This window comes from Molossus molossus, unplaced genomic scaffold, assembly GCF_014108415.1.
Source record: "Molossus molossus isolate mMolMol1 unplaced genomic scaffold, mMolMol1.p scaffold_m16_p_7, whole genome shotgun sequence".
NCBI lineage: Eukaryota > Metazoa > Chordata > Mammalia > Chiroptera > Molossidae > Molossus > Molossus molossus.
In genome coordinates this window covers 8,463,501-8,476,266 of record NW_023425401.1, presented here as the reverse complement: position 1 = coordinate 8,476,266, position 12,766 = coordinate 8,463,501, and the positions used below count along the sequence as shown (strand labels likewise).

At 52.4% G+C, this 12,766-nt stretch overlaps 1 protein-coding gene across 1 annotated transcript in view; it reads left to right on the top strand.

Annotated features, from left to right (window-relative positions):
• BMPER (BMP binding endothelial regulator) overlaps positions 1-12,766 on the top strand; it is a 227,661-nt gene that overhangs the window by 199,002 nt on the left and 15,893 nt on the right. The window lies entirely within an intron of this gene.

Here is a 12,766-nt window from a genome sequence, read left to right as displayed (position 1 = left end):
AAGTGAGGTGAGGCAGCAGGTGCCGACGTAGCAGCTGCAGCACGTTACCCAGACACCCCGCCAGGTAACTGACGAAGGTGACCACACTCAACAACGGGGTTTCAGTGTGGGAAAAACAGCATCTCTTGTAAGAAGATGCTAGCGAGGACTTCCATAGCCAGAGAGGAGAAGTCAGCGCCTGGCTTCAAAGCTTCAAAGGACAGGCTGACTCTCCTGTGAGGGGCTGGTGCAGCTGTGACTTTAAGTCGAACCAGTGCTCATTTACCACCTGGAAGTCCCAGGGTCCTTAAGAATACGCTAAATCTACTCTGCCTGTGCTCTGTAAGTGGAACAGCAAAGCCTGGACGACAGCACGTCTATTTACTGGATATTTTAAGCCCACTGTTGAGACCAACCGCTCAGGTAAAAAGATTGTTTTGGAAATATTACTGCTTATTGACAGTGAACCTGGTCACCCTAGAGCTCTGATGGAGACGTACAATGAGATCAATGCTGTTTTCATGCCTGCTGACACAACGTCCATTCTGCAGCCCAAGGATCAAGGAGTAATTTTGACTTTCAAGTCTTATTCAAGAAATACATTTTGTAAGACTATAGATGCCATAGATAGTGACTCCTGTGATGCATCTGAGCAAAGTAAACTGAAATCCTCTGGGAAGGACTCACCATCTAGGTGCTATTAAGAACATTTGTAATTTATGGGAAGAGGTCGAAATGTTAATATTAACGGGAGTTTGGAAGAAGTTGATTTTAGCCCTTATGGGTGACTTTGAGGGGTCAGGATGTCAGTGAAGGACGTCACTGCAGATGTGGTGAAACAGAAGAGACCCAGATTGAGAAGTGGAGCCTGAAATGGTCCTGAACTGCTGTAGTCTCATGATAGCACTTGCTCGGACGAGGAGTAGCTTCTCATGGTTGAATGAAGTGGTTTCTTGAGATGAGATCTACTCCTGGTAAAAAAGGCTGTAAAAACTGTTGAAATGACAGCAAAGGATTAGACTATTACATAAGCTTAGTTGATAAAGCAGCTGCAGCTTTGGAGAGGACCGAGTCCAACTTTGAAAGCAGGTCTTTTGTGGGTAAATGCTGTCAAACAGCATCCCATGCGACACCCTGATCAATCAGCACCATCAACACTGAGGCAAGTCCCTCCACATGCAAAACGATTGCAGCTTGTTGGAGGCTCGGAGGAGAGTAACAATTTTGGCAATATTTAAAAATGAAAGTATGTTCTTTTTTCTTTTAGACATAATGCTATTGCACCCTGACTAGACTGCAGTATAGTGTAAATATAACTTGTATATGCACTGACAAACCAAAAAGTTCTTGTGACTCACTTGACTGTGTTATTCACTTGACTGCGGTGGTCTGGAACGGAGCTTGTGCCATCACTGAGGTGTGCTGATAATTAGAATCATTTCTGATTTGACAAAGGGTAGTAGAGTGGGGGATGGAGTTATTTTAGACACTGGTGGTCAGAGAGGGGATGTTCGAGGGGGTAACATTGGCTTGAGAGTTGAGAAGGTGCAAGCTGCTCCTCCAGGGAGACTGGACGGAGGCTCCGGCCAGAGCAAGGCACGTGTAAGGGGAAGCAGGAAGCCCAGCCTGGCCGGAAGGTCATGAGCCAAGGCTGGGAAATAGAGATAAAGACGTAAAGCAGGAAGGGCTGTCTCTGCGGTCACCAGGTGCACATGGACCCGAGTTAGGGTTCAGGTAGACTGTAGTTTTAATTTGATGAGACATCTTTAGAAAGTTCTTTTTTACTTTTTATTATCCCTTGGGAAACTTTTGATTAGAGGGGTGATATGATTCGTTTTATACTTTTAAAAGAACATTTGGCTGCTACATAGAGAGTGAAGAGTTTATGTTCCCCTAAGTATTACTGTAAAAGAGAGTTGCATAAAAATACTCACCGGCTGCTGTGTCTGGAAGGCGGCGTGTGATGGTCTCTGAGCCATCCCGGGAACGTGATGGGGGAGAGATGATAATAGTTTGCCGTTGAGTGAGAGTAGAATATCTTTCGACCATTCCTTTTCCCTCTTTTTTCCTATTGTCTTTCCCAGTGCGTGACTTTTGACCATTATCTTTAGATGAACTCTTCACTTTTCTCGCCCTTTGCTTCATGTAATACCCCTCCCCGACCCCCTGGCGTCACCCCCTGCCCCAGTATTAATCAGGCATGTTGCTAGATTGTTACACACCAGGAAAGGGATAGAGTAGCTTATAGTTTGTTTTTTGAAAGCCAAATGGCTTCCTCTGATTGGCTAGCAGCATTATTGTGAGCCCCAGCGGTAGACAGCCCAGAGGTACTTGCAAAGTCGTCGGTGAAACACAGCAACTTTTAAATTGGTTCAGCAATATACTATTTCATGGTAGGCAAAACTAATACATCTCAAAAGAGGACTCTAACTAAGACATCATGAAAAATAAAACTAGCGTAAACTCCTTGGTGGCTGTCAGCACTCATTTTCATGATGTTTACATAGAAAACGTATTTGTGGCTTTTGGCTGACATCGGAACCCATCGGCAGGGGCGCCCAAGCCTGTCGGTGGCTGTGGTGTTAACTTTGTCTCACAAAGAATCACATGTTGTTTACTGGACAACAAGGAAGGCGCTTGGCTCCAGCCCTGCCTTCCGTCTTCAGTGTCTGTTAAATATTTCCACTGGGGGCAGCGTGAGCTGGAGCAGGCTTCCCCAGAGCCAATTGTTAGGGTCTCTTCCAACTCCATGGTTAGTGATCAGTGGTCGCCTGTTGGTGGCCTGAAGGCAGCTACAGTGGGAGAATTTACACCACAGACATTGGCAGAGACTACAAATCAGTTGCTAAACATTTACAACCGCACCGCTGCCTGGCTGTTCCACTGGCATCAGCGTGTTTCAATGTGAATCCACTGTGTCTCCCTCCTCCCGCTTCTCACGGTCGGCGTCCCCTGCATTCCGCGTATTTGTTGAGAGACTTTAATCCTAGTCCCAGATCTCCAGAGTTCTTTGACCCTACTTTTCTCAAACTCTATAGCTTATGCCTCTCGTATTTCATGGGTTTTACATCTCTGAATTTCTATCGACACTTCCCCAGATAAGTCCCTGGTTGGGTCTTTTTTTCTCCCATGACTCCGCGTTGGCTTATCTGCAGTAGCTTCTTAACTCCCCATTTAATCCTCCACCTCCGCCTCCTTCAGCTCCTCTCACACACTTGTTATCAGCTCCCTTTCCCGCAGTGTATTTTGTATTTCATCATTTCCTGCTCAGATCTGTCAGTGACTCTTCTGATGTTTAACTACGGTGTCTGCTTCATGCATTGGCCTACAAGGCAGTGTGTTACATGAGCAGAACCCACGACTCTTTCTGGTCCTGATGTTCCAGGCTCCCACTGACACCCACCCCATTTCAAACCAAAACATTTCTAACATACGAGTTCTCGGAAACGACCTTCCTTCCTCCTCTTGCCTGGGTAAAACTTACTCTTTTAAGATATAACTCAAATAAAACCTCCTCCTTGAAATCTTTCCTGACTCCTCCTTGCTCCCATCCTCCACCAAAACAATCCCCCCCCCTTGAAGTTCTCCCACAACACTGTGCTGCTTTTACAGCGCGCACGAGTTTCCTCTTTAGATTACACTTTATTTGAGCACATTGTGTAGTTTGGAGTAGGAACCCCATTTTTTCCGTCTTGGCCCCTAAGTTGGAGGCAAGTGCAATGTAAAGATTTGTTGAGACAATAAATACAAGGGAAAGACAGTTTACACATCCTTTAGCTGGTAGATGTGAAGGAAAGAGAAGCAGGGGAAATAAAAATATAGCATAATGGGAATATTTCCAGAAGTCTTCCCAAAGTTAACGTTTGGTTTCTCTGCCACGGATCTGAAGAGGATGGAACAGGGGTGCTGGGATAGAACAGCACCTCCGCGGTACGACAGAAGGCCGAAGCCGAGCGCATGGGTGGGGGTACAGAACACACTTCCATTTCATATATAAGGCCACTTCTTTAATTGTCCATCACAGGAATGAGATTCCTAAAAAGCTCCGGAGCCCTTATTACAGACACGATGCAGATGTAAGACCATCTGTCCAGGATGTTATAAAAGGAATTCCTGCAGGGAGTAGATGTTCACTAATGTCTTTTAAGACTCTTGGTTTTATGATTCTGTGACTGTTTATGACTCATCCAGCCCCTTGGTCGGATGTTTGAGTACTCCTGCCCGAAACCAATGTGGGTTGCCACAGCGGTTCCTATTAAGACTTTTGTTGTATAGTTGGGAGCGTTAAAACATGTAGGAAGAAAGAATCTAGAGAAGCCCATGTCCTTCCCCCCACCCCACGAAAAAGTGGTTTCCAGTGGTTTGATTTGGGGGGAAATGTTCTAAATGTTCTATCACTAATCTCAGATTCTACAGTGAAGGTCTAGGAAACCTACCATATTATCTTACTCTCCATCGGAGCTGAGGGCAAATTTCTCCGGCACTAAATTTCTGTCTGATTGAAACTGTAGCTTAGGTTTATTTCCGGTCATTCACTGGTGGTTCATTGCCATCGGCCCCTGAAGCCGTGGACGGAGATGGAGTGGAACTCTCCTTCTCCAGAGGTGGGGCTCGTGACCCTTGTCTGGAGCCTTCCTCAGCTGGCAACGCCGTGTGCAAATTCTGCTCACTTCTACCCCTCTCTTTGCTAGATGTTTGCACTGGGTCTTGGGTCGTCCTTCATCCACCTGCTTATCCAGCAGACAGCCTTGATTCTTCCCGTCCCTGCACTGTGTCTTCTGTAAGTGTGGGGATTTTTATGTTGTTTTCTTTCTTTTTCCAGCATATTTATTTACTTATTTTAGGGGTTTACTAGCAACTGCACGTGAAGAGAAGGGCAATCTTTCTCCGTAATTCTTGACCCTCCCTCACTTATTTTCTTCATGACGTGACTCTAGGGGCTCCACAGTTCGCCTACCCCCTCCGCCTCGTTGGCTTCAACAACTCTTGGTACAAAACATGTTGAAGTCTTCTTGATCCTCACACACACACACACACACACCTGGCTTCCCTTCAAACCACTGCCCCGCTCTCTCCTTGTCTTCGCTGCAAGCCTTCTGAAAGTTGGTGTTCGCTCAGTGGCTCCCGTGTTCCGCCTTCGGTACACGTCCAGACGATTTCTCTTCCCACCGTTCCCGTGAAGCCATTCCCGTTGCGGCCACCGCTGACTTGCTCATTGCCTAGTCCAGTGGCCGGGTTTCAGCTCTTACTCCATATGGTCTTGGAAGTGCTTAATTCCGTGGTATGTTTTCTCTCTCTCTCTCTCAAATGCTCTCGGGCCCTTTAACCATCTGATTGTCATTGTCGTCTTAGTAATCACTTCATTAGGATTTGACTACATGGACATCTGTAAACAATCCGTTCAGGAAAAGAGTTTGGAGCATCTACTCTCAGGCAGGCATTGCACTGGGCTGGTGAAGGTGGGGAGCAAAGACTGCCACCCTGCAGCGTAGTGGGGCAGGGGAGTGAGGGGTGGGTCACACTAGGCACCCCGCAGGCTGTGACCGGCCGTGCAGGAATGCCTGAGAACGTCTAGTAGCAACCTTGTCCGCCGCGGGCTCTCAGAGGCCCTCCCTGAGACGGGATCGCCTGCATGCAGGCTGAGGGAGGAGTAGGTTTCAACCAGAAGGGCTGGCGGGACAGCCAACAGCAGGAGCTGTAGAAAGTAACACGTGGTAGGGGAGAGAGCATGGACCTAGGCTGGCACGCAGGTCTACCTTCCCTTAGACATTTTGCGGTGCAGATTACAGGCTCTCGTATGTGCAGAGCCCCTGGCACATAGTAGGTCCTCGGGAAGTGTTGCCGCATCCCCGCCTCTTCCACTCGGGCTGTGAGTAGTCTGGGCCTTGGAAGCAATATCCTCCCCGGTGGCTTCTAGGAACCAAGCCCAACGCCCCGTCTTTCTGGGGCTCCTAGGAGGCGCTCACTCGGGCAGAGGCTGGCAAGGAGGTGGCTGGCCCGTGCTGTGTATGATTTGGCTTTGGGGACCGTCTGCCCCAGGGACCTCTTTGCAGTGATTCGAGAAGGGCTGAGCGCCATCGCCCATGCGTCGCGGTGGGGTGGGCCCCGGGAAGGATCGGTCTCCTTGGAGGTCTGTAGCCTGAGCTTCCCTGGACGTCCACGCTGCGCAGAGCATGGGGCGCACAATCCCGTCCTTGTCAGCGGTTGGATGTGGACTCCGGTTTATTGTGGAGCCAAAAGGCACGGCAGATGCCTGATGAAAGGCCCCAGCATCTGAAAAAGTTCACCCGCGCACCACATCCTCCAGAGGCGGCCGCGCTGCCGCCTGTTCTCCGTGCGCAGAGCCCAGGCACGTGGCCCTGGCAGCCGTCCACGCCTAATGCGGAAAAGGCCTCTGGAGGGGTCGGTCCCTTTGAAGCCGAGGGGCGGGGGGTGGCGGCTGCGTGTGGCTGGGGTGTGGCCTCCAGATGCTGGATCCTTCACTCTCATGGTTTCTCCCCACGGCCACTTGTGACCACACACTCCCAGTGGCTCCCCTCGGCAGGCCGCCGCCGGCCAGACAGGCAGACCCTGCCCGACTCCGCCGGGCCACAGATGGCTGGATTTCACAGGGACACCGCCGGGGCAGGACGCCCGAGGATGGTGCCAAGGGGCTGCCACCCTGGAATGCGAGAAATGAGGGGACAACAGCTTCCCACTGAATTTCAGCTGGGCCATCAGGGCACCAGGATTTCGGCCCTCTTTCGACTGCCAGCCCTGAGCCCCTGGGCGGCTGGGTTTCTCTCCTGTAGGGGCGGGTGGTGTGGGAGTGGGGGACAGTCTTTCCGCGTGTACTTTGCACAGAACCCTGTGATGGACTGCTCCAGGGAGACCGGCATAGGACAGGGAAAGAATGGACCCAGGCGACGGGGGTGCTCATGCCGGGGTAGCTCCACGGTGCTCCGTGCCTCCCCTGGCTGCCGCCTCTGGCCCCACACAGCTCATCTCGCGGGGGGCCAGTGTGGGCACCCAGGTGAGCAGAGGTGAGCAGAGGTGAGCAGGACGCCACAGCATGACCCGGGGACTTATCCCTCCGCAGTGCGGCCCCCGCGGAGCCTCCTCAACAGGGCTGCGTTTGTCCTGCGGCCTTGACCGGTCCCCCCCTGGCCTGCTCACACAGCCCCAAGTAAGGCAGGTCCTCTTTCCTTCTGCACACAGCAAACACTCAAGTAGTGTTTGTCCCCACAGAGCCCTGCACACAGCAAACACTCAGTTAGTGTTTGTCGAGTTGAATGGGACAGTTTCAAAGATGGTGTGTATCGGCCTGTGCTGGGGCTAGAGATGTACTGAGAGCTCGCCGTGGGGAGGAGGGTGACTGAGATGTCTGGGTAAGACCCCCTCACTCCTGGAAGGTCCTTCCAAGTGTAATATCACTTAGTTCAGGGCCAGCTGCGCCTGGGCGAGGCCATATTTAGACACAGGCATGAACGCTGGTCCTGCAGGGACCCTGTCATCATGCTGAGGAGGAGGCGGGAATCTGGCTGAATACTGGCAACTTGCCAGCACCTTCGGCCCCTGCTTGTGTTACTGCCTCAGACGTGGTAGAGGATGTTACTCTCTTGCTTAGATGAAGGATCTAGTACTTGAGATTCTTTATAAAAACAAAAGTATGTGAAGCTAAATGTAGTGCACAAGTAAGAGACGCAGTGACAAGTAAGAGACGCAGTGCACAGGTAACAGGGGCAGTGCACAGCTAACAGATGCAGTGCACAGGTAACAGGGGCAGTGCACAGGTAACAGAGGCAGTGCAGAGGTAACAGGGGCAGTGCACAGGTAACACGGGCAGTGCACAGGTAACAGGGGCAGTGCACAGGTAACAGGGGCAGTGCACAGGTAACGGGCAGTGCACAGGTAACAGGGGCAGTGCACAGGTAACAGGGGCAGTGCACAGGTAACAGGGGCAGTGCACAGGTAACACGGGCAGTGCACAGGTAACACGTGCTCAGTGCAACAGGTAACAGGGGCAGTGCCAGTAACGGGCCAGTGCACAGGTAACACGGGGCATGCAAGGTACAGGGCAGAGTGCCAGGACTGGCAGTGCACAGGGAACAGGGGCAGTGCACACGGTAACAGGGGCAGTGCACAGGTACATGGGCGTGCACAGGTAAAGGGCCTGCACAGGTAACAGAGGCAGTGCACAGGTAACAGATGCAGTGCACAGGTAACAGGGGCATGCATAGATAATAGGGGCAGTGCACAGGTAACAGGGGCAGTGCACAGGTAACAGGGGCAGTGCACAGGTAACAGGCAGTGCACAGGTAACAGGGGCAGTGCACAGGTAACAGGCAGTGCACAGGTAACAGAGGCAGTGCACAGGTAACAGGGGCAGTGCACAGGTAACAGGCAGTGCACAGGTAACAAGGGCAGTGGACAGGGGCAGTGCACAGGTAACAAGGGCAGTGCACAGGTAACGGGCAGTGCACAGGTAACAGGGGCAGTGCACAGGTAACAGGGGCAGTGCACAGGTAACGGGCAGTGCACAGGTAACAGACGCAGTGCACAGGTAACAGGCAGTGCACAGGTAACAGAGGCAATGCACAGGTAACAGATGCAGTGCACAGGTAACAGGGGCAATGCACAGGTTAACAGATGCAGTGCACAGGTAACAGGCAGTGCACAGGTAACAGATGCAGTGCACAGGTAACAGAGGCAATGCACAGGTAACAGATGCAGTGCACAGGTAACAGGGGCAGTACACAGGTAACAGAGGCATTGCACAGGTAACAGGGGCAGTGGATAGATGACAGGTGCAGTGCACAGGTAACAGGGGCAGTGCACAGGTGACAGAGGCAATGCACAGGTAACAGATGCAGTGCACAGGTAACAGGGGCAATGCACAGGTTAACAGATGCAGTGCACAGGTAACAGGCAGTGCACAGGTAACAGATGCAGTGCACAGGTAACAGAGGCAATGCACAGGTAACAGATGCAGTGCACAGGTAACAGGGGCAGTACACAGGTAACAGAGGCATTGCACAGGTAACAGGGGCAGTGGATAGATGACAGGTGCAGTGCACAGGTAACAGGGGCAGTGCACAGGTAACAGAGGCAATGCACAGGTAACAGATGCAGTGCACAGGTAACAGGGGCAATGCACAGGTTAACAGATGCAGTGCACAGGTAACAGGCAGTGCACAGGTAACAGATGCAGTGCACAGGTAACAGGCAGTGCACAGGTAACAGAGGCATTGCACAGGTAACAGGGGCAGTGCACAGGTAACAGAGGCAGTACACAGGTAACAGGGGCATGCATAGATAATAGGGGCAGTGCACAGGTAACGGGGCAGTGCACAGGTAACAGGGGCAGTGCACAGGTAACAGAGGCAGTGCACAGGTAACGGGGCAGTGCACAGGTAACAGGGGCAGTGCACAGGTAACAGGCAGTGCACAGGTAACAGGGGCAGTGCACAGGTAACAGGGGCAGTGGATAGATGACAGGTGCAGTGCACAGGTAACAGGGGCAGTGCACAGGTAACAGACGCAGTGCACAGGTAACAGGGGCAGTGCACAGGTAACAGAGGCAATGCACAGGTAACAGAGGCAGTGCACAGGTAACAGGGGCAGTGCACAGGTAACAGAGGCAGTACACAGGTAACAGGGGCATGCATAGATAATAGGGACAGTGCACAGGTAACGGGGCAGTGCACAGGTAACAGGGGCAGTGCACAGGTAACAGAGGCAGTGCACAGGTAACAGATGCAGTGCACAGGTAACGGGGCAATGCACAGGTTAACAGATGCAGTGCATAGGTAACAGGCAGTGCACAGGTAACAGAGGCATGCATAGATAATAGGGGCAGTGCACAGGTAACAGGGGCAGTGGATAGATGACAGGTGCAGCACACAAATAAACTGAGATGTTAGAAAGTGGAAGAGCTTAGGCTTGTCCCCACTGATGCGCACCTGGCCTGCCCTCTGCAGGTGAGCCTCAGAGAGGCTCCCCTCGTGGCTGCACCTGGGTAGACCCTTAGGATTATGCAGGCTTACAGTTGTTCTACAGTGGGTGTGACAATGACGAATTGAACATGTTTGTGAGAAAAGTGATTGATTTTCTGTCAAGCAGCCATTTTTATGTTCTCTTTTATCAGCCAGCCTTCTCCAAAAGAGTGAAGAGTAGGAAGCAAATAAGAATGAGAGTTACTTGATGCTCTAACTCTCGGCCACTAGAGGGTGGTAGTGACCAGGCTTCCCCTCTCCTGGGCTGGCTGGTGTGACATCTTTGCCCAAACTGAAAAATGAGTTATCCCTGGAAGAGGGACATCTCAGCACATGTCTGATAATCATGGCCAGCCTCCTGGCCCCCCATCGTGAGCCGGGGTCTCCAGCTCTAGCAAAGAGGGCTCATCTTTCCCAAGACAGTGTTTCTAACTGTTGGTGGTTACAGTCTCTTTGGCCCCTGGCACTGGGTAAGTAGAACCCTAACCTTAAGGCATCGGATAACTATGGGCACAGAGACCATATCCTCCACGTGTGTCTGAGAAGCAGCCTTATCAAGGGAGAAAAGACTCTACGTTCAGAAAATGCACAAAGGTGGTTTGGTCTCAGCTCGCAGCCAGTTCGAGGGACTCCTTTGAAGACTGGCCTCTGTGGGAAGCCATCCATACTGCCACTCTTTACCGGCAGTCTCTGTGTCCTCGGAGGCCTCCGTCATTCCACAAAACCAAGCTCCAGCTCTAGAAGGGTGCCTGAGGCTAAGGACCATTTCTGAACTTCTGGGCCACGCTAGCCTTTGCTGTGGCAGCGGCCTCCTGCGGAATGTTGTGGGATTAAAGCGATCGCTAGTTCCCATATCTGTGGAGTGTCTAAATTAGGCGAACATGTAGAGTCGCTAGGCTTGAACTTGGAACTGCGTCTAGGCAGGCAGTGTATGCAATGCCGGCCACCACAGAAGGCTTCATCGTGAACAATCATCTAACTGGTTTGGCAGTTTTCCCTGCGTTACTTTGGTGGGTGGATTTTTACTCTTGTCAGGGCAGGAACAGCAGTTGCAGAGGGGCGGTCACCAAAGGCAGCAGACGAAACCCCACCAGGCTGAGTGGGGAGCTCAGGCACAAACATACTGACTGGCTCCCTGTGACTTCACATGTCACACCTAGGAGACGAGGTGGGAAGAGATGAGGACTTGGGTTCCTAGAAGGAAGAACTGTCTTAACAACAGACCTTCCACGCAGCTCTGCAGGGAAGACGAGGTCGTCGGGAATCGGCCGTGTGGCTCTTTGTCAGGGACTTTTTTGTTTTTTTAACATTAGAGGCTGCATCACAGGACCATCAAATGTAAGACCTGGCGATTTGGAAACTGTGCTTTTATTCGGGTTGCTCCCTTTGCCTGGAATTTCTTCTTCCTCATTTTGTAACCAAACAAACGTGCACAGACCCTTCTGTTGGCGGCGAACACGGCACCGGGTGTCAGACTGGACCTCAGTCCAGCAACCTCAGTACTTGAGTTCTGGCTAAGAAAGAATTCAGAGCCAAGACTCAAACTGTAAGAGAAAGCTTATTTAGAAAGTCGCAGAGGCAGAAGTGAGTGGTAGAAGAAATGGGTTCAGGAAACAAGTTAGAGGCCAAAGAAGGGCCCTTGGAGCTTAGGAGAGAGAAAGGTAAAGGTAATGTGCCTGGGGGAGGGGAGGGGGAGGGGAGGGGAGGGGGGGCACAGGCATGCCCTGGGAGGGGCTGCACTGGGTCCTTAGTCTTGGGGGTCTTTCTCTGGAGGTCTCAGGGGAGGATCCCAACAGAATATGCATCAGTTTTCTAGGTGTGTCCTTCAGGGTTGTGGCCTCTACTAACTGGCCAGTGCCAGGGGTCATTAGTGTGGCTGGTCCTGAGGTCCGCTGTGGCATGGCTTGTCTGGTTGTGCTGCTGTGCTGGCCTGCAGCTGCAACACAACTGAGGCCTAGATGTATTTCCTGCGGCTCAGAGTCTCATTGTCCTGGGGGCTTAATGCTTAAGGGCTGTTCTCTGGCCCCCTCTACGGTGGTCTAACCTGAATGGCTAGCAACGTGCAAGGAGAGGAAGGGCTAGGGGAGGGTCCCAACTGCCTGCCCATCGACATGAAAGGTCAGGGGTCTACACTGAATGACCAGCAATGTGCTAGGGGAAGAAAGGGCTCCCTGTGGGGGAGGTCCTTGATTTCCCAGGTTTGCCCCTTGCTAGGTGCCCTGGGCTTTCTGCCCTGGTGACCTTCTGTACCTGGTCCAGCGTCCTCTCTGCTCATGCCTGTCTAACTGCCCACCACACTTTGAGACCCCGTTCCCGTGCCTCGCCCACCCTGGTTCCTCTGGACACCTCGCCGGCCTGCATGGAGTTAGTCCGCAGGGTCTGCTGCACTCACTTCAGGTCCGCACAACCCCCCTTCCGGTGGTCCAGCCATGCTCGCCTCTGAGCTTCCTGTAGTGCCCGGAACAAACAGGGCTCGGGGAATTCATTCTGGGCGCCTGGGAGTGGGCTGGAGGCCCCAAGTGTGTGTGTGTGTTTGTGGGCGTTGGGTGGGGCTGGACCGCAGGTAGGTTCAGTGGTCTCAACAGGGAGGCCGCTGGATCGCAGACCCTCGTGCTCCTGCTCAGTGGAGTTTGCGAAAGGGACCAGCTCAGCCAGCAGCTGGCCTGGCCACCCGGCAGCCACGGGGCCGATACTGAAGCCACTGTGCGGTGCTGAATGTCCTCGCCGACGGTTACGCCAAGGGCCGGCCCAGGGAGGGTCTGCAGTGAGCAGCGGGGACTCGCTCCTGGCTGGCCGTGGGCTCACCCTTCACC